At 36.0% G+C, this 27,216-nt stretch overlaps 1 long non-coding RNA gene across 1 annotated transcript in view; it reads right to left on the bottom strand.

The window, feature by feature from the left end:
* The window catches only part of LOC131415326 (uncharacterized), a 341,568-nt gene that overhangs the window by 40,913 nt on the left and 273,439 nt on the right, over nt 1-27,216 (bottom strand). The gene's annotated exons all lie outside the window — the stretch shown is intronic.

The following is a 27,216-nucleotide window of genomic DNA, read 5'->3' on the forward strand; positions in this document are numbered from 1 at the left end:
AATAAGCACTTTGTATTAAATATATAAAAATAAATCATGATAGACATACAAATAGGCAAAATTTCTTCAACTCAGAACCACACATTTTCTTTTAATCTGTTACTTTTTCTAGAATCGGGAAGTGTACATGGAATATGTGAATATTTTTCTCCACACAAAGCTGCTATTAAATTGTTAGTGCACCTTCCAATTTGCTAGTATGCCTACAAGTGTAACAACTTTTGTCATATTTCTGTCAGCTTAAAACATTTATTCAAAAGTCATTTTGCTAAATAATATACGTTGCAATATGAATTCAGGTGTTCCATAACTAGATCTATTTTGGTTCACATCTGAATATATTGTTACTAAATAGAAGTAGCACAAAGTTATATTTAAATAACCTAGTATGCTGATGATGTAAAAGAGATGGGGTGAAAGTTGCATGACATTGAAATGAAGTAATTTTCAGTACATTTAATGAAAAGTAGAGAGAATAAGTAAAAGTTAATTTGCTTATTTGAATTTAATTTGTAAAGCTTTGCTCATAACAAAGTTTGCCTTTTAAAAGCTATGCATTTAACATAAAATTTTCATTGGAAATGTCCTAAGAGATCTACATTCAACTTTTAAAATATTTTAATAAATGGGAAGCAAAGAAATGTGGTAATTGATTTTAACATTAACCCAAAACTTATTTTACCCTTTAAAGAACGTTGTGTTCTAGTCCTGCTTATTCATTTCTTGTTTTTTGAATGTGCTGCAAATAATTATGACAGAACTGCATAAATTCTTCCCAAGATATTTCTCATATGTTTTTCTTATTTCAATATTACTCTCTAAAATGTAGTTTGAATAATTATTTTATAACTAACAATAAGTATTTAGTTTTAGTTATAAAAGGAAAATAATATATTTTAGGCACACAAGAATAGCTTTTATGGCTATAATTTTATACCTATAAATATATGAAATACACTTATATGCAATTCTTACATGCAAGGCATTATTCTAGGCACTTATGATATCTCCCTAAATCATTCCAACAACTCAATGAGTTTGGCAGTATCAATATCCCCATTTTACCGACAAAGAAACTGGCATACGGTGATCTAGAAACTTGCTCATGGTCTAAACACTTAGAGCACTGGCAGTTTGTCTTCAGAGTTCATGTTCTTTTCCACTATATATTACTTCTCAGAAGAGAGCTTACATTTGTATTGCAGTAAAAAATGGAAATTGTGTATATAATTATCAAGTGATGAGAATTTTCAAGCATGCTTTTTGCAATATATGAAGCTATAATGCTATTAGGATGGAAAGCAAATGCTAAATTTGGCAATATTATATACTAGAAGATGGAAAGTGTTAAAAGATGCAATGGAGAAGTTAATGTTAACCAAAGAAGCAGTTACAGAGCTTCAGTTTTCAAAAAAACTTAGTGAAACATTTAGTAATAACTTATAAATACCAAAAGATGCCACTTCAAAATTTGTTATTATATAATAAAATGTAATAAAAAGGACAGACAAAACTATAGGCATTAAAGGAATTTCAGAAGTACTTGTCATATTTTAGAAACTTAGTCTTGTTTTCTGAATAATTGTTAAAATTACTCAGAAAAAAAGGAATCTGAACAAAATTAAAAATACAGTACTCATTCTCACTGTGGTGGTTACTATAATGATTCATTATGACATCTGTTGAAATGAACTAATAAAGTATTTTAACAACTTATCTCCATATGTCTTAATGTGTTCTTGCCCCTGTATTCAAAATTTATTTAGATATTTCAGATGACTCATTTTGGCTCTCTTTGGCAAGGATGTGTAGATAATATACATTTGTACTGAAGAATGCCAAATATTTGATCAAGGTTTTAACACATACCACTTTAAAAACGATTTAAGATGTACAGACAAACTGATATATTTAGTCCATTCTCTAATCATCCCCTCTGCTTCAAACACAGAGCAGTAACCAATAACACATTCAAAGCTCAAACGGAAAGGACTACTGGAATGGAAATATCAAAGGACGAGTGAAGCTAAAGCCCTGGGTCTTCCAGAAGAGGGCAACGAATGGCAACCTACAAATTCTAGACTGAAGAGAGTTTAATAGTGGGTTTTACTCGACAGTATTGGGGAAGTCACCCAGAATGTACCATAGAGAAACAAGTGTAAAACAAAAAAAACAAAAGTAAAAGAAAAATCACCCAAGAAACATTATGAATACATAGTGAGGGTCCCACACTCCTGTAACGGGAGTTCAATAAAAGCGAAATGGAGCAAATGTCAAAGCAATAAAATTGAAAGAAGTAATTGCTGAAAATTTTCAGATCAAAACTATATTCCAAGTACTCAGCAGAATGAATTAAAATAAATGAATGTGGGCTGGCCCCGTGGCTTAGTGGTTAAGTGTGCGCCCTCCACTACTGGCAGCCCGGGGTTCGGATCTGGGCGCGCACCAACGCACCGCTTCTCTGGCCATGCTGAGGCCGAGTCCCACATACAGCAACTGGAGGGATGTGCAACTATGACGTACAACTATCTACTGGGGCTTTGGGGAAGAAAAAAAGGAGGAGGATTGGTAATAGATGTTAGCTCAGGGGTGGTCTTCCTCAGCAAAAAGAGGAGGATTAGCACGGATGTTAGCTCAGGGCTGATCTCCCTCACCAAAAAAAAATAAATAAATAAAAATAAAAAATAAAATAAAATAAAATAAATGAATGCATAGACATATAGTGGTAAAGTTGTAGAACGTTAGGATAAAGAGAAAATCTTTAAAGGCATCAGAGGGAGAAACAACATATTATCAGCCATGGTATGACCAATTAAATCAATAAGAGACATCAGCAATAATAGACACTAGAAGACAATGGAATAATATATTGAAAGTGCTGAAGGAGAATAACTGTCAACCTAAAATTTTATACGCAGATAAATTATTATTCATGAGTGAATGAAAAATAAAGAATGTTCATGCTTACAATTACTGGAAGAATTTACCGCCTACACAGACTCTCCTTAGAAGAACTATTAAATATATACTTCAGCAAGAAGAAAACAGAACAAAGAAGGAAGTTGTGGGGTTCAAGAAACAAATATAAATTCCAAAATTGATTAAATTCCAGGAAATTTCATTAACTATTGACTATGAACATTAAGTAAAAACTCACATTTTAAAATAAGCATCTAAGCCTAATAGTCTATACAGTAATGACAAGATTAGAAAGGTGTGTTTATTTAGTAATTAAAAGAGTTGTAAGCATATTTTCAAGTTTGGGAGAGGGGGAGAAGAATACTGAATAAGTTTAGATATTTTAAAGAAAAAACGTAAGAGTAGAAGTGCTCAATACTATGGATAATTTTTAAATCAGCAGAGGGGTAATGAAGGGGACATTTTTTTTAAAAAAGTTAACAATATAATAGAAGTCAGAAAGGGAGAAAAAGATTCAACATATAATAAAGATAATAAATAGAAAAGTGATATGATTATTAAAATTAGTCCAAAATATTTCAGAAATCACAACCGTAAAAATTATGCTTAGATATTGAAAGAAAAATTAGATTTTAAAAATCTCCTCTATGATGCTTATATAAGAAACATTGAAAACAAAATCAGTCAGAAATGCTGAAAATAAAATGCAGAAAATGAAACCATGGGGAATTTTTGGTAATTAGAACAAGGAAGGTTTATATAATTATAACCCAAAACCCAGAAATCATAAAGGAAAAGACTGCCAATGTCAATCAGATAAAAATTTAAATATCTGCATATCAAACAACATAAAGTCAAAAGACAAATGAAAATCTGAGAAAAATAGTTACAACTCACATCACAGAAAGATTTTTAATATCCTTAAAATATTAGATGTCATTGAATGGCAATTCTATCTATCTATCTATCTATCTATCTATCTATCTATCTATCTATCTATCTGTCTATCTATCTTAAAGAAACACACACCTGTACAGATAGACTTCTGCAGTGATTTTTTAGTACTACTTATAATAGTGAAAAATTAAGTATTCAAAATGTCCATCAATAAAAGCATTGACATATTGTTATATGTTGTTATAGTAAAAATTGTGCAGTGGTTAAGTTAATTTGGTCTTCTAAATCATCATACATATTTACATATTTCTCTACATATTTTTGCACCTGTAATCATTACATAATATTTGAACTGTATATGAATTATATCGTTCTTTTCCAGCTTGGTTTTTATCCTTACCAACAGGATTTTTACAGACTTGCCTATATTGTTTTGTGTAGCTCAAGTTTATTCATTTTTACTGCCCTTAAATATCTTCTTAGAACTGGATCACAACCAACTCTCACTTTCCTAGGCCTTGGCCACAAACAACTTATAAAATAAACTAAAAATTTGGAGTATACTTTTTAGGATTTCTTCCCTGATCATCTCTGTTTGAGTAAGAATGAAGCCAATTTTCACTATTACTGGGGCCCTCCAGAAATTTGTGCCAGCACAATTAACCAGATGTGTTTCCCAAAATATGAATGGGGTCACTCTAAGAGGGCAATTGCCTCATTCCCCACTCATTGTTCCAATGTACAATCTGAAGTGGGAGATGAAAATTCCCCCAGCTATGGTAAGCACCCATCTAGCCTCTTATCTCCTGACTCTGACATCTACCTTCCATACCCCAAACTCAGACAGCTGTCCTAATATGCCACTCCTGGCAGTCCTTCAGGTACATCTCAGTTCAAAGACATGGCAAGGTCAGGAGAGATGCTAAGGAGGCATTAAAGAAATGAGAAAGTCTGCTGTGTTTGCAATCCTCAACTCAAAATGCAGAATTGGGTTGGATAATTCTTTTTGAGATATAATATCTCTAATTCCATTATGGATTTGTTGAGCAATATTTAAAAGCAATTGGCGCCATGATGAAATTTTCATTTACCTTTATTATTGAATTCTCTGACAAAGTGTTACTTTGGTGAAAAGTAAAAATTTGCCTAACGATAGAATTTCTAAGAAATTTTAAAAAGTATATATATATATACATGTATTTCAATATAGTATGCTTCATAGCCCAAAATGAGATTTGGGATTCTGCTTTTTAGTTGGAATGGGGGATTGCTTTACAAAATTTTAAATAAAAAATCATCACTTTATTAAAAGATAGTTTTCTTTGTAGTAACAGATTGCTATGCATTTCCCCTTCCCATTAGTTTCCTTGAATTTCTCATATCCCAGGATAGGATACACTTAACAAAACCAGAGCAGTGTTAAGTGCAAAGGGTTCCCAGAGTGCTACTCACGCACTGAGCACCCCTAACAAATGAGGGCAGAGATTTAAGTATATCCTCAAGTATCTCTGTTCATCTGTCTATAAAAAACAATGGCCAAAGGTGCTCCTTGATATTCATATATTTATCTTCAAACATCACAATAACGTAACCACGTGGAATATTTAGGCATTGGGTTTTTACAGAGAAAACATAATTATTTGAATTCACTTTTCATATATGCTTGTTTCACATAAAACCTTAAATCTATTTTGACAAAAAATCCACACTTTAAAAAATCTTTTTCCCCAATAATTGTTTTTAGAAAACTTGATTTGCCTCAGGGAAACTCTGTTTTTCTGTATATTTTAGTTAATAAATGAAGTAAATGTGTACTAATATGTGCCCATTAAGATTAGTAAAGGAAAACAACATAAAATGCAAAGAGCCTCTTATGTCAGTTTACTTTTTAATGCGCTTCACTCTGAGAAAACCTAAACTCTTTACACCCTCACAGTGTGTGAGGACACTTTTTCCATCACTAGTACTAGAAACTATCAATCTTGTAAATTTTTGGCAATCTAATCGGTCAAATGTGATGTCTCGGTATTTTACTTTGCATTTCTTTGGTGATACCAAGACTGTACATATGTTTATTGGAGAAATTTACTTCTCCTGAAATTTGTCTATTACTATCCCTGCTAATATTTCTCTTCAGTTTTACTTTCTTACTGATGTACAGGGACTCCTTGTATTTCAGGATTATCATTGCTTTACTACTTTACTGTATATGTCTTATATATTTTTTTATATGTTTTAACTTTGTATGAGGTGTCAGTTCTAACAATCTTTTTTAGGATGTCTGGATTTTATTTCATGGTTTTACAGATCTTCACCTCAATATTTTCTTCTGCTAGTAGTTGCAATTTATTTATAATGTATGTATGTATGTAGCTATCTACCTATGGCTGGTTCTGATTCGATTCTCTTTGCTAAAATAAATCTGTAATCATAAATCCAGTGTTATCCCGAGTTCTGTGAATCATTCTAGCAAATTGTTGGATCTTGAGAACAGCCAAATTTGTAGTCAGCTTTTCAGAAATGAGAGTGGCCTGGGGACCCCTGAACTTACAGCTGAAGGGAAGGCAGTCTGGTAGAGGACAGAGCCCTAACATGTGAAGTTTGGCCTAACTCTGGGTAATTGGTGTTAGAAGTCAATTTAGTTGCAAAAAAAAGTACATGCACACTTCACCTAACTTACCCTAATGGCAACATCTCACGTAATTATAGTGTGCTATCCACACCAGGAAATTAACATTGATACAATTCACAAAGCTTGTTCCGATTCCATTAGTTTTACAAGCACATGATGGTGTACATGTGTATATAATTCTACGCACTTTTATCACAGGTGTAACTTTGTGTAACCACCACCACAATCAAGATGCTGAACTGTTCCATTACCCCAGGACTCCCTCATGCTATTCGTTTGTGCCCCTCCTCCTTCCCTTCTCAATCTCTGAGCCCAGGCAATGAGTAATCTGTTCTCCATCTCTATAGGTTTGTTATTTCAAGAACATTACATATGAAATCATACAATATGTAAACTTTTGAGTTGGATTTTTTTCACAGAGAATAGTTCTTTTGAAATCTATTAAAGTGGTTGCATGCATCACTAGTTCACTTTTTATTACTGAGTAGTATTTCATAGAGTGGATAAACCACAGTTTGTTTAGCCATTCACCCAATGAAGGATATTTGGGCACTTTAAGTTTTTTGGGTATTATGAATAGAGCTGCTATGAACATTTGTGTACAGGTTTCGCTTCAGAGTAAGTTTTCAATTTTGTGATAAATGCTCAAGAGCGCAGTTACTGGGTTGTACGTTAAGCGCATATTTAGTTTTAAAAGAAACTGATGAACTGTTTTCCAGAATGGCTGAATCATTTTACATTCTCACCAGCAATGTATGAGTGATCCATTTTCTCTGCATCTTTACCAGTATTTGGTGTTGCCATTATATTTTATTTTAGCCATTCTGACGGGTGGGTAATGACAGCCCATTGTGATTTTCCTTTGTATTTCTCTAGTAGCTAACGATGTAAACGTATTTTCATGTGTTTCTGTGCTGTCTGTCTATCCTCTTCAGTTGTTTCTAAGCCACTCAGTCTATAGTATTTTGTTATAGCAGCCCAAACAGATTAAGATAGGAGTGGTATCCATAGTATATTAAGAGCTATCAAAACTCAACATTAGGGGCCAGCCTGGCGGCATAGTGGTTAAGTCACGTGCTCCGCTTTGGCAGCCCGGGGTTCGTGGGTTCAGATCCCTGGTGTGGACCTAGGCACTGCTTATCAGGCCATGCTGTGGCAGGTGTCCCACACATATAAAGTAGAGGAAGATGGTCATGGATGTTAGCCCAGGGCCAATCTTTCTCAGCAAAAAGAGGAGGATTGGTAACAGATGTTAGCTCAGGGCTAATCTTGCTCACACACACAAAAAAAACACCCTCAACCTTAAAGAAATCCGATTAGAAAATGGACAGAAGAAATGACATTTTATTAAAGAAGATATACAGACAGCAAATCTCTTCAATTACTTAAAATTTATTTTATCAGCATTTTGTTATTTTCAGCATACAGATTCTGTGCATTTTTTTAATATTTATATTTAAGTTTTTAATTAACTTTTGAGTGATTATAATATTGTGCTTTTAATTTTGGTTTTTCTGTCCATTGTGTTTATATAGAAATGTGACTGATTTTTGTGTGTTGATCTTGTGTCCTGCCATCCTGCTCAATTTATTAGTTCTCAGAGTTTTTTTTTCTTTGCAGATATCTTGGGATTTTTAATGTTAGAATCATCAAATACTCTGTAAATTGGGGAAAAAATTTCCAATATGTATGCCTTTTATTTTTTTTTCTTGCCTTGTTATGTCAACTACAACTTCCAGAACTATATTGAATAAGAGTGATGAGAGCTTGCCTTGTATACAATCTTACAGGGAAGCATTCAGTCATATACCGTTAAGTATGATATTAGCTATTTAAAAAAAAAAATAGACGTTCTTTATCAAGTTTAAAAAGTTCCCTCTGTTCCTAGTTTGATGAAAGCTTTCCTTATGAAAATGTTGCATTTTGGGAAATGCTTTTTCTGTGTCAATTGATATAATTATATGATTTTTCTTCTTTAGCCTACTAATATGATAGATTATATTAATTAAATTTCAAATGTGGAGCCAGGCTTACACATTCTACTTGATTGTAGTATTTTATTTTTTGTATCCATTGCTGGATTGATTTTCTAGTATTTTGTTGAGGATTTTTGCATCTCATTTCATGAGAGTTATTGGTTAATAGTTTCCTTGCTTTGTGCTGTCTTTGTCTGGTTTTGGTATCAGGGTAATACTGGCCTCAGAAAATGAACTAGAAGTGTTATATCCTCTCATGTTTTCTGTGATTACGTAAAATTGGCATTAATTTTTTGGTGAAATTCCCCAGTATAACCATCTTGGTCTGGGATTTTCTTTTATGGCACCTTTTTAATTACAAGTTAAATTTATTTAATGATTATAGGACTATTCAGATTAACTATTTCATTTTCATGTTTTCATAAAATATCCTAAATCCTTTCATCTTTGTTGAATTTTGGTAGTTGGTGGTTTCAAGGAAATGCTCCATTTCTTCTGAGTTGTCAGATTTATGAGAGCAACAATTTATGTTTAACTTGTATCTTTCTGTCTGTGTATGTGTATTATTTTATGTAGAAGATTAATTTATATAAATTCTATTGCACTCACATTATGTTTCTTACTATTCTTAGTCCATCCTATGCTTTGAGTACACCCAGTGTACATCTAGTCCATGGCTTCACACTGCTGCATAATATCGCATGTTGTCCATCCACCATATTTGACCTATAAACTCCAAGAACGTACCTTAAATTGCCTGCAACCCCAAACTATCATGAACAATGTTTCAAAAAATATTTTGTACATATTCTCTTATGAACCTATGAGAAATTTTTTAAAAGAGTGCTTTCTAGGTAAAATATGTTGCTCAATTTTTAAAAATCCAATCTTAGGGTCTCTGATTGGTGAGTTTACTTTATTTATATATATTCTCATTACTTTTAATTTAGGAGTTCTTTCCACTTTTTTAATCCTTACTTTTCCATTTATTCTGCTTTATTTTTGTTGTTTTTTTCTCCTATCCTGTTTTTCATTAGATTGAGTTTTATTTTGATTGTACAATCTATGTTTTTAATGGTCATTGCTCTTAACTTAAAACCCAGATTCATATTTATTCACTTGCACTGAATTCCTAAATTTATCATGATCTAGCTATAAATTCCCTATAACATGATAGGTACATAAGCATGGCCCATCTTTAATCCCCTATAAATTTGATTTTGAATATTTTTAAAATTCTGGATTGATGTAGACCTCATTTTTAAAAAAATTATCAATATAGACATGAATTTAAGAATTATTGACACAACTGACATGATTATATAAAAATTATAATAGAAAATAAATGTTCCAAATAAATATATATTCTTTCAATATTCCAGATATTTTAATAATCTTCTTAGTGATTTTGTATTATTGAATTACAACAAGGGTAAATTTACTTTATTGGCTATTAAAGAAAGAGGAAGAGTGTGGTTCTTGTCATCAAGATCTTAGTTTAAATGTCACCTCCTCAGAGAAACTTTCCCTGACCACCCAGCCAAGTCTGTCACTTTATGTCACATTATTTTAATTATTTTGTCACATGTATTTTAATTATTTCCATAGCACTTATGACTATTTAAATTTTTCCTCTTCACTTTTTTTTTATGGAGCATCACCCAGCAATAGAGTAAGATTATAATCTCTATGAAATAAGAAAAAGGATAATAATTGGTGCTCAATACATGTTGATTGAACTATTGGATATATATATTTTTAGTTTATTTTCAATAGCCTCGGGCTAAAATAAATTACAACATTGGTATGAATAAACATTTATTATATGGTTACTATTTTCAAGACAATTGGTTTTAAAGAGTTTTTTTTCTTTCTAATTTTTCTTTCTTCCTTCTAGGAACAGAGATAGATAAAGCATCAGAATCTTTGGTATGATTAAGAGCATGTAATCTTTAAATATGAGGTCATTCATATTTATCTAGCATAATTTTCCAGGAAGCCCAGTCTTTCAGGACCAAATACAAAGCCTTGAAGGAAGGCTAGAAAGTAAGTGAGCACGAGGTATTGTGTCTATCTTGGTGTGGAAGCGTCCTAACCAGCATGTCTGCTCTAAAATGCACTAGTCTGAATGCCGCTCTGTGCTTAGTGAGATCGCATCCTCTTTTGTTATATTGCATCATCACTACCTGTGGAAAGCAGTTATTCCTACTCATCCTTGTCACTAGAAATAGTTTAGTAAGAGAGTGATTTACTTCTTTCTCTTTTTATAACTAGACACATGCAGTAACTCTTAGAAAGTAAATATCAGATGGTGAGAAGAAAACAGTGGTGATTTTGCACATTCTGAGAAGTAGAGTGTCTTTTACTTATAGGATTTTCTAAGGCTAAACTCAAGAAATTCAACCATTAAAAAACTTGATAAAATTTGACTTTTCATCATAAAATATCCTTAGTCAAATTAAAGAGTAAATAATGAATCATGGGATTATATTTTATCATATATGCAAATAAAATACTATAACGAATGAAAAGATTTATGAATTAAAAACAAATCTATAAATTAAAGGAAAATCAGAAATACACCTATAGGACAACTGGTAGAACATGAAGACAAATCCAAAAGGAGAAATGGCCCAAGGACACATGTAAAAAGTTTTTCTCCCTAATTATAAAAATATGTAAATCCAAAGAATAATTAATTTCAGTTTTTACCTAGCACATGGGCAAATATTTACAGGTAATAATAATCAGGTTTGGCAGGTTGGGAAAATATGGTCTTCTCTACAATGTAGTGGGTGAGTATCTTGTTTCAGACTTTCTGTGAGGAAGTTTAGCCAAACATACCAAGAGAACAGGCTATCCTGTGCTACACAGTGTCCCGGCTTCTCAGAGTCAACCCAACAGCTTTATTCATCAATATCCCCTATACTGCCAACACAGCAAGCCATCCCAAGTATAGTCAGCCCTCCATATCCGCAGTTTCGCGTCTTTCGGTTCAACCAATAGCCATGGAAAGGCGATGGTTACATCTGTACTGAACATGTACAGACTTTTATTCTTGTCATTATTCTCTAAACAATATCGTATAAGAACTATTTACATAGCATTTACATTGTATTAGATACTATAAGTAATCTAGATATGATTTAAAGGATATGGGAGGGTGTGCGTAAGTTATATGCAAATACTACGCCATTTTATATAAGAACTTGAGCATCTGTGGATTTTGGTATCCACAGGGGTTCTTGGAATCAATCACCAGATACTGAGGGGTGACTGTACTCTCAAACTAATTCTAACATCAATAACATGCCAAAAAAATATGCTTAAAAAGCATATCCTTTCCATGCATCCTTCGCTCTAACTATTTTGAAAGATCACAATCTAAAAATATTAATAGCTTGGGCATCAATAACACAGAAATTCTTGTTCATAATTTGGGTGCCTTCTCCTATTTGTGAATCCTGCAGTTAATAGTTACTTCTTTGACAGTAGTCCTTGATGTTGTAGTTATTGATTCCTCCTTTAGTCTTTCTTATCAGCCCAGATGTCTTTTGTTTTGAAATTAGACATCCTTTTCTCATCTACAGTGCTCCCTCTTTCTTCTTTTACTTAGAACCATCCATCGGTACTAAAAAGAGCAATGATGGGTAGCATTTGTGCAGATTTCTCTGCATACTTACCATGGGCCACATTGTATATTAATGCTCCCCCTTTTCTTCCTTTGCACTCATTCTCTCTTATCCTAGGTAGTCAGCATTTTGATAAAGGGATTATCAGGATTATAAAACATCAAGTATAAAAGGAAGAACTATTTTGAGAGTAGGTTAATTCCTAGAGACTAAGAAGCCATAGTTATTAAATCGTAGTATGTCATTTAAATAAGCATGAAGTGGTTCCTTCTATCTAGACTGTCAAACCGATGTCAATATCAGCAAAACTTCAAAATTATATTTTCTAGAGCACATCATCCAGTCTTTGCAGCAGCCACTGTTGACAGTCTGACACTCCAAAACAGAGCAAGTGTTTTGGCCCAGCAAAAAAGCCCAGCAAGCACTCGGCTTTTGAGATGTCCTTCTCTGAGGCTGGGACCAGGAAAAATAACCTCAGAGCACTTACAGCAAGTGTAATAGATGAGGCCCACGCATGGAGGTAGCACTCACTGTGATACCAGGAGCAGGTCACTAATGAGGAAAATGCTAAAGCTAACAACTGTGCTCAAAGCGGTACCTTGTAGGGAAAGGGACTATTGACTTGTGCTGGACAGATATTTTAAGATGGCAGAAAAATATATTTACTTTCAATAAGTTAGGGCCTTCCAAAACAAAAGAGGAGTAGGCATTGGCTCAGGTGTGCTTCCCTCTCAACGGAATAGTTTCATCATAGGACATACCATCTGAACTTTTGTCCCCCCATCCATTGAGGTCACCATGGATATAGGGGAATCCTTTGACTCCGTTTACCACAGTATGTCATTTGAAATAAGGATTTCTGGTGCACAGTAGGCTATTAGTGACATGTGTTAGATTAAATTGGCATTGAGTGACAATTCTCACCGACCTAAATAGGTTGAAAGAATAAGTATGTTTTATTACTAGTTCCAAACGGTCTGAAAGAATATGAGAAAATGGTATTCCAAATAAGCTAAATCCCTTTCTTAGAATAGACTTGACCCAGGCACTGATCACCCTCTGTGTTGTCCCTTAGGGATAGCTCTCAATGGCTGAGAACATGATTTCATTCTTTCAGATCTTCATTTGAAGGTAAGTGTGATCCCTCATTTGGCAAGTATATCACTTGCTTTCTGTGTTATAGATGCAAACAGCTCTGTAACTGTGCAAATGTGGCAACTGCAACAATGAAGTATAGGATGTTAGTTCAGAAATTAAAGTAATATCCAAGCATATTCAAGATAGGTATTAATTGAAGTTCTCCATTGTTTTCCAAATGGCCTTTAGCCAAAGCCAGGAGGCCATCAGCAAACTGAGCTGCTATAAGACTCTGGGTTGCAGAGAACATGGGAGTCTATACAGGATTATCTCCAAGTTTTAGCATAATAGTTATAGCCTGCTTGCATGCAGATGATAAATGAATAGTGGAAACCTACTATATATCTGAGGAAAAAGAAAACATGTGCTGATGATGTCCTTGAAATATTTACATTCTGAATTACCTGATAATTTAGACAATCATTAAGTTCATTCCAGGCCCAAATATTAAAATAAATTGGAAAAAAATGGTTTGGCTCTCTACAGACGAGAAAATGTCCATGAGGTTAAAGGTCATGAGACTAAAAATGATGAGGTTAAAAGAGGCATTACTTCAAAATTCCAGATCCTATTCCTAATTCCAACATAGGACAATGAAGGAAATAAAATAATTTACCTTTTCTATACCACAACATCTCATCTTACACAAAATGGAGATTAAATAAATGCTACAAAAAGCATCAAAGAATGTTAAAAACATTTCTCTAAATTCAGATACAAGACAAAAATATAAAATTTTGTCAGTTCTATTAAACATTATACTGAAATTCCTAACCAACACAATAAGAAAATAACAAAACTGAATGCACACAGACTGTAATGAAGGAAGTAAAATTAATTGTTATTATTTTCAGATGATATAGGTGACTATATAGAAATTCCTTTCAAGATAGTCAGATAAATAACTAGGAAAAAGAAGAGTATAGCAAGTTTCTGAATGTAAGAGGAATATTTAAAAGTCAGTTGTATTTCCATGCATCAGCAAAAAAAAAAAAAAAAATTAGAAAATGAAATTTAAAAATAGATAACAATTGAAATAGCATTAAAAATTATAAATACCTGAAGATAAATCTAATAAAAGATGAGCAAAGACAATATGTAGATCATTATAAAACTTTAGTAAAAGATTTTATGGACCAGTATCCCATGTTCATTGAAAGGAATCCTTTACTTATTCGGGGTCTTTTGTTGTTCCATATAAATTTTAGGATTCTTTGTTCTATTTCTGTGAAAAATGTTGTTGGAACTTTGATAGGGATTGCATTGAATCTATATATGGCTTTAGGAAGTATGGACATCTTAACTATGTTAATTCTTCCAATCCAAGAGAACGGAATATCTTTCCATTTCTTTGTGTCTTCAATTTCTTTTACAAATGTTTTATAGTTTTCGGTGTACAGATCTTTCACCTCTTTGGTTAAGTTTATTCCTAGGTATTTTATTCTTTTTGTTGCAATTGTAAATGGGATGATATTCTTAATTTCTCTTTCTGCTACTTCGTTGTTAGTGTACAGAAATGCAACTGATTTTTGTATGTTGATTTTGTATCCTGCAACTTTACCATATTCGTTTATTATTTCTAAAAGTTTTCTGGTGGATTCTTTAGGGTTTTCTATATATAAAATCATGTCATCTGCAAATAGTGACAGTTTCACTTCTTCCTTTCCAATATGGATCCCTTTTCTTTCTTTCTCTTGCCTGATTGCTCTGGCTAGGACTTCCAGTACTATGTTAAATAGGAGTGGTGACAGTGGGCATCCTTGTCTGGTTCCTGTTCTTAGAGGGATAGATTTCAGTTTTTCACCATTGAGGATGATATTAGCTGTGGGTTTCTCATATGTGGCCTTTATTATGTTGAGGTACTTTCCTTCTATACCCATTTTATTCACAGTTTTTATCATAAATGGATGCTGTATCTTGTCAAATGCTTTCTCTGCATCTATTGAGATGATCATGTGATTTTTATTCTTCATTTTATTAATGTGGTGTATTACGTTGATTATTTGTGAATGTTAAACCATCCCTGCATCCCTGGAATAAATCCCACTTGATCATGGTGTATAATCTTTTTAACGTATTGTTGCATGCGATTTGCTAGTATTTTGTTGAGGATTTTTGCATCGATGTTCATCAGTGATATTGGCCTGTAATTTTCTTTTTTTGTGTTGTCCTTGTCTGGTTTTGGTATCAGGGTAATGTCAGCTTTGTAGAATGAGTTAGGGAGCTTCCCTCCCTCCTCAATTTTTTGGAAGAGTTTGAGAAGGATAGGTATTAAGTCTTCTTTGAATGTTTGGTAGAATTCACCAGGGAAGCCGTCTGGTCCTGGACTTTTATTTTTGGGGAGGTTTGTGATTACTGTTTTGATCTCCTTACTGGTGATTGGTCTATTCAAATTCTCTACTTCTTCTTGATCCAGTTTTGGAAGGTTGTATGATTCTAAGAATTTCTCCATTTCTTCCAGATTGTTGAATTGGTTGGCATATAGCTTTTCATAGTATTCTCTTATAATCTTTTGTAATTCTGAGGTGTCTGTTGTAACCTCTCCTCTTTCATTTCTGATTTTACTTACTTGTGCCTTCTCTCTTTTTTTCTTGGTGAGTCTAGCTAAAGGTTTTTCAATTTTGTTGATCTTTTCAAAGAACCAGCTCTTGGTTTTATTAATTTTTTCTATTGTTTTTTTGGTCTCTGTTTCATTTATTTCTGCTCTGATTTTTATTATTTCCCTTCTTCTACTGATTTTGGGTTTGTTTGTTCTTCTTTTTCCATTTCCTTTAGGTGCATTGTTAGATTGTTTATTTGAGATTTTTCTTGTTTGTTGAGATAGGCCTGTATCGCTATAAACTTCCCTCTTAGAACCGCTTTTGCTGTATCCCCTAAATTCTGGCATGTCGTATTTTCATTTGTCTCCAGGTATTTTTTGATTTCTTCTTTGATTTCTTTGTTAACCCAGTCGTTGTTCAGTAGCATTTTGTTTAATCTCCACGTATTTGTGGCTTTTCTGATTTTCTTCCTATGGTTGATTTCTAGTTTCATACCGTTGTAGTCAGAAAAGATGCTTGGTATTATTTCAATCTTCTTAAATTTATGGAGACATGTTTTGTGGCCTAATATGTGATCAATCCTGGAGAATGTTGCATGTGCATTTGAAAAGAACGTGTATTCTTCGGTTTTTGGATGGAATGCTCTATATATATCTACTAGGTCCATCTGTTCTAGTGTGTCATTTAAGGCCAATGTTTCCTTATTGACCTTCTGTTTGGATGATCTATCCATTGGTGTAATTGGAGTGTTAAAGTCCCCTACTATTATTGTGTTACCATCTATTTCTTTTTTTATGTCTGTTAATAATTGCTTTATATATTTAGGTGCACCTACATTGGGTGCGTAGATATTTACAAGTGTTATATCCTCTTGTTGGATTGTGCCCCTGATCATTATGTAATGCCCTTCTTTGTCTCTTTTTACAGTTTTTGTTTCAAAGTCTATTTTGTCTGATATGAGTACGGCTACCCCGGTCTTCTTTTCATTGCCATTTGTGTAGAGTATCTTTTTCCATCCCTTCACTTTCAGTTTGTGAGTGTCTTTAGGTCTGAAGTGTGTCTCTTGTATGCAGCTTATATATGGGTCTTGTTTTTTAATCCAGTCAGCCACCCTATGCCTTTTAATTGGAACATTTAGTCCATTGACGTTTAAAGTAGCTATTGATAAGTATGTACTTACTGCCATTTTTTTACTTTTTTTTTTTTCCTCAGTGTTTTAGTAGTCCTTCTCTGTTCCTTTCTTCTTCTATACAGAATTGATGGTCACTTTAGTTTGACCTCTGTCTGAAAGCTGTACTCTTTAACTCCCCTCCTCCCTCATGTTTTTGATATCATATCTAACCTCTTTTTTGTGCATTTGTATCCATTACCCTCCTATCATGGAAATAGATAATTTTTCCTATTTGTGGTCTTCTCTTTTCCCCTTAAATCAGTCCCTTTAACATTTCTTGTAGCACTGGTTTCCTGGTGACAAACTCCTTTAATTTTTGCGTATCTGGGAAAATTTTGATCTCTCCTTCCATTTTGAATGATAACCTTGCTGGGTAGAGTATTCTTGGCTGTAAGTTTTTTCCTTTTAGCACTTTAAATATATCGTGCCATTCTCTTCTAGCCTGTAAGGTTTCTGCTGAGAAGTCAGCTGATAGCCTTATGGGGTTTCCTTTGTATGTAACTTGACATTCTCTTGCAGCTTTTAGGATTCTCTCTTTATCTTTAATTCTGGACATTTTGATTATGATGTGTCTTGGTGTGGGCCTCTTTGGGTTTATCTTGTTTGGGGCTCTCTGTGCTTCCTGTACCTGGATGTCTGTTTCCTTCCTTAGGTTAGGGAAGTTTTCATCTATTATTTCTTGAAATAGATTCTCTGCCCCTTTGTCTCACTATTCTCCTTCCGGGACACCTATAACAAGGATGTTAGTGAGCTTGATGTTGTCCCAGAGGTCCCTTAGACTGTCCTCACTCCTTTTAATTCTTTTCTCTTTTACCTGTTCAGCTTGGGTAATTTCTTCTAGTCTTTCGTCCAGCTCACAGATCCGTTCTTCTGTATCCTCTACTCTGCTTTTGAGTCCCTCTAATGAATTTTTCATTTCCAGTATTGTATTCTTCATTTCTTTTTTTTTTTTAATTTTATTTATTTATTTTTCCCCCAAAGCCCCAGTAGATAGTTGTATGTCATAGCTGCACATCCTTCTAGTTGCTGTATGTGGGACGCGGCCTCAGCATGGCCAGAGGAGCGGTGCGTCGGTGCGCGCCCGGGATCCGAACCCGGGCCGCCGGCCGCGGAGCACGTGCACTTAACTGCTAAGCCACGGGGCTGGCCCTATTCTTCATTTCTGATTGGTTCTTTTTTATATCTTCCATTTCTTTGTTGACATTCTCACTGAGTTCATCTATTCTTCTCCCCAGATCAGTGAGCATCCTTAACACTCTTAGTTTGAACTCTCTGTCAGGTAGGTTGCTCATTTCTGTTTCACTTAGTTCCTTTTCTGGGGTTTTGTCCTGTTCCCTTACTTGGAATGTATTCTTTCGCCTCCTCATTTTGCCTCTTTCCCTGTGCTTGTGTCTACGTATTAGGTAGGTCAGCTATGTCTCCTGCTCTTGGATAGGTGACCTTATGTAAGTGATGCCTTAGGAGGTTTCCAGTGTGCTTCCCTCAGTTCTCAATGTTCCAGGGGTGACCCCTATGTGGGCTACGTGTGTCCTTCTGCTGTGGCCTGTTTGCTCTCCCTGTAGGCGCCCAGGGAGGCTGAGTTATGCTCCTGGCCAGCTGTTGTAATGCTCAGCTGTTTGTAGTTGTTGTGGGCCCTTCAGTCTCTTTATCAGGTGTGGGGAGCCCCAGCACAGCTGGCTGCAAGTTCTAATACCACATTTGTGTTGCAGTATTTCTTTTAACTGAGTAGGCCCCCAGCGTGGCAGGTTGTTAGGCTCAGGGCCTTACAATTGCTGTAAGCCTCTAGCCTATTAGGTCTCTTGTCAGCTCTCTGAAGATTGCAGCTGGGTGGGGTTGGCCTCAGGCACAGGAGCACCCAATTGTTTCAGGCTTTGGAAGGTGGGGCAAACCCCCTACCTGAGTCTTTGAGAAGCACAAGTCTTTTGCAGCTGACAAGCCCTGCTGCCCACAGGTCCACACACACAGTCAACGCAGTCCTGCCCTGTGTGCATGCCCCGACCTCCCCAAGCAGACCCAGTCTCTCCACGGCGGGAGCCCCACACACTCCGCCACTGCCCCACACTCTCTACCCGCTCCTTGTGCACACCCTGCCCCGCTCAAGTCAGCTCAGTTGCCAGGCTGCAGAGAGTCCAGTCACCAATCTATGCAGGCCCACAAGTTGCCTGAGGGCTTGTTGTTGGGTGGGGCCAGTCTCTAGGGTGGGCTGCCTGCCCTGGCTGAGCTGGATTAAATCGGTGCTCTAGTGGGTGGGGCAGACCCTGGGCTAGCAGGCCTCAGGGAGAACTCTAATGGCGTCTGTGTCAGCACGCCCACACCAGGCCACAACAATGGCCGCCGCCAATGTCCCAGTCCCCGGAGAGGTCTCACCCCTCACCGAGATGCACTCAGGGCCTATTAGGTGAGTCTCTTGTCACCAAAGCACTGTGCATCTTTCTTTCTGGTGATTTTAGGATGCTTTCTGGAACGGGTGAGTTTGTGCGCGGGCCCATGAAGAGCCAGTTTTACTTTCTTTGTGAACCGGGTTTTCTGGGGGTACTCCCCAATGCTTTAGTAGCAGGCAAAGTTAGATATTATGCCGCTGGTCTCGATTGTGCTGGGTCCACAAAATGCCCACAGCGGGGGCGCTCCCCGGCTCAGGGCCCCGCTCCTCCAGGGAGGGCTGCGTACCTGTGAGCTGCTCCCGGCGGCCGTGAAGCTGGCGGCTTGTGAAGGCGGCATTTTTCCTCTCCAAGAAGGGAGTCTCTGCCTCTTCCACCTCAGTTAGGATTGTCCATTGTTGCAGGAGTTCCTCTTATCCAGTTTTCAGTTCTGTCTCAGGGGTAATTTTTCCACGAGTAGTTGTAAATTGGCTGTGTCCACGGGAGGAGGTGAGTTCCGAGTCTGCTCATGCCGCCATCTTGACTCCACCCCTCGGAATCCTTAATATTGTAAACGTGCTACTTTTCTCATGGCTGAGCTATAGATTCACCGCAACTCCAAAAAATATTCCAAAAAGGTACTGTTTTTTTAACTTGAAATGTTGATTCTAAATTATATAGGGAAGAGTAAAGGCTCAAACTGACATAGAAAAAATGACACTTAAACAGCAGCAACAAAAGCCAAAATATTATGAAACACTGTCTTTAGTATGCTAAGAAATAACTATCAACTTAGAAGTCAATAATAAGCAAAAATGTCTTTTAATAACGAGAGCAAAAACAAAGATATTTCTTTCTCTCTCTCTCTTTTTTTTTTTTTTGTGAGGAAGATTAGCCCTGAGCTAACATCCATGCCAGTCCTCCTCTTTTTGCTGAGCAAGACCGCCCCTGAGCTAACATCTATTGCCAATCCTCCTCCTTTTTTTTCCCTCTTTTCTCCCCAAAGCTCCAGTAGATAGTTGTACATCATAGTTGCACATCCCTCTAGTTGCTGTATGTGGGACGCGGCCTCAGCATGGCCGGCCAAGCAGTGCATTGGTGCGTGCCCGGGATCCGAACCCAGGCCGCCAGTAGTGGAGTGCACGCACTTAACCGCTAAGCCACGGGGCCAGCCCCCAAAGATATTTCTAAACATGCAAAAGCCAAGAGTTTAACAGCAGATCCTCAGGAAAGGAAATTCTAAAGGATGTTTTTTAAACAAAAGGAAAAGAATTCCAGATGGAATAGCCAATATGCAAGAAATGATGAGGGCTTGCACAGTGAAACTACAAAACATTTTTGAGAGAAATTTAAAAATTGAAAGATATCCTGTGTCCATGAATTGGAAGACTTTAATATTGTTAAGATGGCAATATTCCCCAATTTATCTACAGATTCAATGCAATCCCTATCAAAATTTCAACTTCCTTATTCCAGAAAAGATAAGTTGATCTTAAAATTGATATGGAAATTCAGGGAAACCAGAATAGGAAAAACAAACTTGAAAAAGAAGAACAAGGTGAGAGGACTCATGCTTCCCAATCTTAAAACCTACTACAAAGCAATAGTCATCCAGAAAATGTGGTACTGGCACGAGGATGGACATACAGGTCAACGAAATAGAACAGTCTAGAGATAAACCCAAACATCTATAGTCAATTGATTTTGACAATGGTGCCAAGACTATTCAATGAGGGAAGAATAATCTTCAACAAATGGTGCTGGGATAACAGGAGACCCACATACAAAAGAATGATGTTAGACCCCCTACCTTACACCATATTCAAAAATTAATTCAAAATAGCTCAAAGATTTTACATGTGAGAGATAAAAATATACACCCTTAGAAGAAAACATAGATGTACATCTTCATACTCGGCATTAGGCAATGGTTTCTTAAATATGACACCAAAAACACAAGCAACCAAAGAAAAACTAGATAAATTGAACTTAATCAAAATTAAAAACTATTGTGATTCAAAGGACACCAACAAGAAAGTGAAAAGACAACCCACAGAAAGGGGGAAATGTTTGCATATCATACATATGACAAGTGTCTAGTATCTAGAATATATAAAGAATTTTTATATCCCAATAATTAAAAGATAAATAAACCAATTAAAAATGGGTGAAATATTTGAATAGACATTTCTCCAAGATAGATATACAAATGGCCAACAAGCACATGAAAAAATGTTCAACATCTTTAGCCATCAGGCATATGCAAATCAAAACCAAAATGAGATACTACTTCATACCCACTAGTATTTCTATAATCAAAAAGAAAAAAACCAAATGGAAAATAAGAAGTGTTGGTCTGGATGTCAATAAATTAGAACTCTAATAGCCTACTAGTAGGAATGCAAAAGGGTGCAGTCACTATGCTTCTATGCTGTGAATGTTTGGCATTCACAGAAGCATTATTCACAATGCCCAGAAAGTGGAAGCAACAAGCAAAATGTCCATCAACTGATGAATGGACAAACCAAACGAGATATATCCATACAATGAAATATTTTTAAGCCATGAAAAGGAATGAGGAATAATACACACTACAACATGGAGAAACCTTGAAAATGTTACGCTAAGTGAAAGCAATCAAACATAAAAGGCCGCATTTTGTATGATTCTATTTATATTAAATGTCCAGAACAGGCAAATCCAAGAGATAGAAAGTAGATTAGTGGTTGCCAGGAGCTAGGAGGAGTGGGAAATGAGGAGGAAATGCTAACTCATATGGGCTTTGATTTTAGAGATGATGAAAATGTTTTAAGATATTGGTCATTGTTGCACATTACATTGTGGATATACTATATCATATTGTGGATATATTAAAAACCACTGAATTACACATTTTAAAATGGTGAAGTTTATCATACATGAATTATATCCCAATAAAAAAAGAAGTGATGAGAAAAAATATTGGCAAAAACGTGGGTTAATGCAACAACAAACTGTATTTTTTTCTAACTTCTTAAAGCAACAATAATAATACCTAATTTTTGGCGGGAAAATAAGCCAGATCTAAAATAGTAGAAAGTAATAGCGTATTGCTATGGACTGAATGCTTGTGTCCCCCTCAAATCCATATGTTGAAGCCGTAATTCCCAATGAGATGGTATTTGGAGGTGAGGTCTTTCGGAGGTGAGTGGATTTAGACGAGCTCATGAGGGCAGAGCCCTGTGATGGGATTAGTGCCCTTACATGAAGAAGAAGAGACCAGAGACCCCCTCACTCCTCCATGTGAGGACACAGCAAGAAGGTGTGCAAATTAGGAAATATCTGCAAATTAGGAAGAGGGTCCTCACCAGGCACTGAATCTGCTGGCACCCTGATCTTGGACTTCCAGCCTCCAGAACTTTGAGAAATAAATGTCTGTTGTTTAAGCCACTCAGTCTACGGTGTTTTGATATAGCAGCCCAAGTTAAGACACACATCAAGCTGTGAGGCAATAATCAGAGTTCAAGTGTGCTAGGATCCTTGCATTGCTTGGGACAAACATTAAGCTATCCATCATTTAAAAAATCTGTTAGGTTAGTATGTGCAGTTATGTGTTGCTTAACGAAGTGGATACATTCTGAGAAATGTGTTGTTAGGTGATTTTGTTGGGCAAACGTCACAGAGTGTACTTACATAAACCTAGATGGTATAGCCTACTACACACCTAGGTTATATGGTACTAATCTTATGGGACCAGTGTTGTATATGCAGTAATCGTTAACTAGAACATTGTTATGCAGTGCATGACTGTATGTCAAAGTATCTAGGGTATACCTTAAAAGAAAATTGTAAAGAGTAATGTGCATAACTTCCAAAACGATAGAGGAAAAAGTGTAATTTAAAAGGTAAGAGACAATAACCCCATTAATTAAAAAAAATAAAAGCAAAGCATTAGCAAAATCATCAGAAAAAAATAGGACAAAGAAAATTCACTAAAATGTATTTTGCATGTGGGAGGGATGTGAGTTATTATGGTCAAAGAGCAGACTGTAGCATGCTATATTTTCCTAAATTAACCACAGGAGCATTTCTGGTCTGATGTGCTCTTCCAGAACTTTGGCAATCTCTAACAAAGAAGTAGAATTCATTCTCCTTTCTCTGGAAATCGAGTGAGCCTATGTGATTACTTTGACAAATTAGAATGTGGCAGATGTGACATTGCGTGACTTTTAGTGCTGGGTACAGAAGGTGACACTGCTTCCATCTGGCTCTCTCTCTAGGGACATTTGCCCTTGGAACTGAGATACCTTGTCTTAAGGAAACCCAGATTAAATGGAGAGACTGTGTATGGATGTTACAGCTGACATTCCCCAGCTAAGATCCCAACCTACAGCCAGTATCAAAAACCAGATGTGTGAGTGAATGAGCCTTCAGATGATTCCAGGTCCTAGCCTTTGAGTGGTTCCAGTGGAGCCCAAAATGAGAGAGATAAGTTGTCCCCACTGAAGCCTGCCCAAGTTACAGATTCATGACAGAAATAAATGTTGTCATTGTTTTAAGCCACTAAGTTTTGGGTGGTTTGTTATGTAGCATAGACAAGCAAAACTGTTAAATTCTTAATTAGTATAACAATCTCTAATGTAGAGTATGTTATTCTTCATCATGCAGAAGAAAATATTAGGCTTCTTCTCAAATGGCTTTATTTACAGAGGTAGCAGTTCTCAACTTCTTGGACTTTATGACTCTCTTTTACATCCTAGAAATGTTGGCAGGCACTTGAAGAAATTGAATGACTCAAAACAATATCAAACATGTCAACAGTAACCACTGCCCAGTTAATAATGAGTATTGCGATGTCTCACAGAATTTCTAGAAATCCACAGCTATACTATTCACTTGGTGTCCCTCCAAGGCTGCTCTGTTTCTGTAGAGCTGCTCTCTACTGTGACCTCCCCTCTGATACTCAGATGAGTCAATATCCTCATGGCTCCAATAAATCCATGACCTTCCTTGGCATGGACTACTGTTACTTTCTCCCCAGAAGCCAGTTGTACCTCACTCTGAAGCAGGAGGCACATTGTGCTCAGCTCAATGTACGTTTTGACAGTTGTCACAAAAATAACTGAACTCATGGATTGAAACTTGGTGTAACAATTGGGATATCGTACAGGTTGACGCCCCTTACTCTGATGGGAAATAACACTGATTCCTAACTCTTTGAGGGCTGGAAAGATAGGGTATTGTGGTTGCCATTGTTTACCACTTCTCTAAGGAAGTATACCAGACTTATAAGACAATAAAATGACGTGGGAGAGAAAAATACAGGAAAAATTGGGGGCAGTTGTATAATTTTAGAGGAGTTTAGTACTATAGAAAGTCTCTTATTGGATAAGAAAAAGATGGATTCTTAAAGCGACAGTTTCCATGGACTGAAGAAAATATCATTACTATTTACTCATTAAGGCAGCTTCTTTTTCAGGACACAGATAGTGGACATTAGGTGCAATACAATTTGTCAACTCCCTTAAACTTGATTAAAAATAAAACTGCAAAGAAGCCCTGAGAGGTGCTCAGCCAAAATTAGGGGAAAGAATGAAGACAGGATTTTGTTTTGAAGTTTACTTATATTCTCCTGGCTTTCTAAGGGGACCCCATGCATAGCTAGAACTTGTCCAGGTAACATAAACAAAGCTCGTTATTGTTGAGAATCACACTTTGCATAGGCTGTTTAAAATAGGACATGTTTCTGTCTGTTTATTCCACATATGTTTTTTAGGCACATATGCCCCCAGGAGCGAGGTATAAGAATACAATATGATTTAGACATAGATATAGATACAGATGGATATAGATATATACACTATATAAATATAACACACACATATGCACATACACACACCAACACAATTTCTATCCTTATTATGCTTCCAGTCTGTGTGAGGAGAAGCCCACATCTCTGGAAATTGTGGTCTAGTCTCTTAGAATCTCTCAATCCCATTTTCCGGCTCACTCCATGGCCACCCATGATTAGTGTAGTTTTAAGGTCTCTGGAAGAGCAAGATTAAGGAGCATCCAGGCTTCATGTAAATCACACTGAATCAGTTGCTACTGCAGATGTCAAGAAAATATGAGTTTGGCATAAGAATAGACACATAGATGAACAGAACAGAATAGAGAGCCCGGAAATAAACCCATGCATATATGGCCAGTTAGTTAACTACAAAGGAAGCAAGAATATACAATAGGGAAAGGACAGTCTGTTCAATAAATGGTGTTGGGAAAACTGGACAGCCACATGCAAAACAATGAAACTGGACCACTATCTTACACTATACACAAAAATTAACTCGAAATAGATTAAAGACTTGAATGTAAGACTGAAACCATAAAACTCCTAGAAGAAAACACAGGTGGGAAGCGTGTTGACATTTATCTTGGCGATAGTTTTTGCATCTGACCCCAAAAACAAAGGCAACAAAAGCAAAAATAAATAGATGGGACGACATCAAACTAAAAAGCTTCTGCACAGCAAAAGAAACCATCAACAAAATGAAAGGCAATCTAAAGAATAGGAGAAAATATTTACAAATCATACGTCTGATAAGGGGTTAATATCCAAAATACATAAAAAACTCATACAACTGAATAGCAAAAAAACAATCCAATTAAAAAACGGGCAGGTGGCCAGCCCCGTGGTATAGTGGTTAAGTGCGCATGCTCCGCTGCTGGTGGCCGGTTCGGATCCCGGGCGCACACAGATGCACCACTTGTCAGGTCACGCTGTGGCGGCATCCCATATAAAGTGGAGGAAGATGGGCACGGATGTTAGCCCAGGGCCAGTCTTCCTCAGCAAAAAGAGGAGGATTGGCATGGATGTTAGCTCAGGGCTGATCTTCCTCACACACGAAAAAAGGGCAGAGAATCTGAATAGACATTTTCCCAAAGAAGACATACAAATGGCCAATTCGTACACGAAAAGGTGCTCAACATCACTGACCATCAGGGAAATGCAAATCAAAACCACAATGAGATATCACCTCATACCTGTTAGAATGGCTATTATCAAAAAGACAAGAAATAAGTGTTGGCAAAGATGAGGAGAAAAGAAAACTTTTGTGCACTGTTGGTGGGAATGCAAATTGGCATAGCCAATTGCATAGAAATTGCAATTTCCATAGTTCCCTACTATACAAAACAGTAGAGAACTTCCTCAAAAAATTAAAAATAGAACTACCATATGATCTAGCAATTCCACTTCTGGGCATTTATCCCAAGAAAACAAAACCACTAACTTAAAAATATATATGCACTCTCATGTTCATTGCAGCATTGTTTACAATAGCCAAGATATGAAAACAACCTGAGTATCCATCAATGGATGAACAGATGAGGAAGATGTGGTATATATTTATAATGGAATATTATTCAGCCATAAAAAAGAAGAAAATCTTGCCATTTGTGACAACTTGGATGGACCTTGAGGGCATTATGCCTAGTAAAATAAGTCAGACAGAGAAAGACAAATACCGTATGATCTCACCTTTATGTAGAATCTAAAAAAACACAAAAACAAACAAAAAAATGAGCTCATATATACAGAGAATAGGTGGGTGTTTGCCAGAGGAGGGGGATGAGGGGGTGAGCAAAATGAGTGAAAGGGGTCAAAAGATACAAACTTCCAGTTTATAAAATAAATAAGTCATGAGGATGCAATGTACTACATGGTGACTATAGTTTGCAATACCATATTGCATATCTGAAAGTTGCTAAGAGAGTATATTTTAAAAGTTCCTATCACATAAAAAAAATTTTGTAATTATGTATGGTAACAGATGCTAACTAGACTTATTGTGGTGGTCATTTCGCAATATATACAAATATCAAAGCATTATGTTGTACATCTGAAACTAATACAATGTTATATGTCAATTATAACTCAAATTAAAAGAAAGTAAGGAGACCTATGAGGAGTATTG

This window comes from Diceros bicornis, chromosome 16, assembly GCF_020826845.1.
Source record: "Diceros bicornis minor isolate mBicDic1 chromosome 16, mDicBic1.mat.cur, whole genome shotgun sequence".
NCBI lineage: Eukaryota > Metazoa > Chordata > Mammalia > Perissodactyla > Rhinocerotidae > Diceros > Diceros bicornis.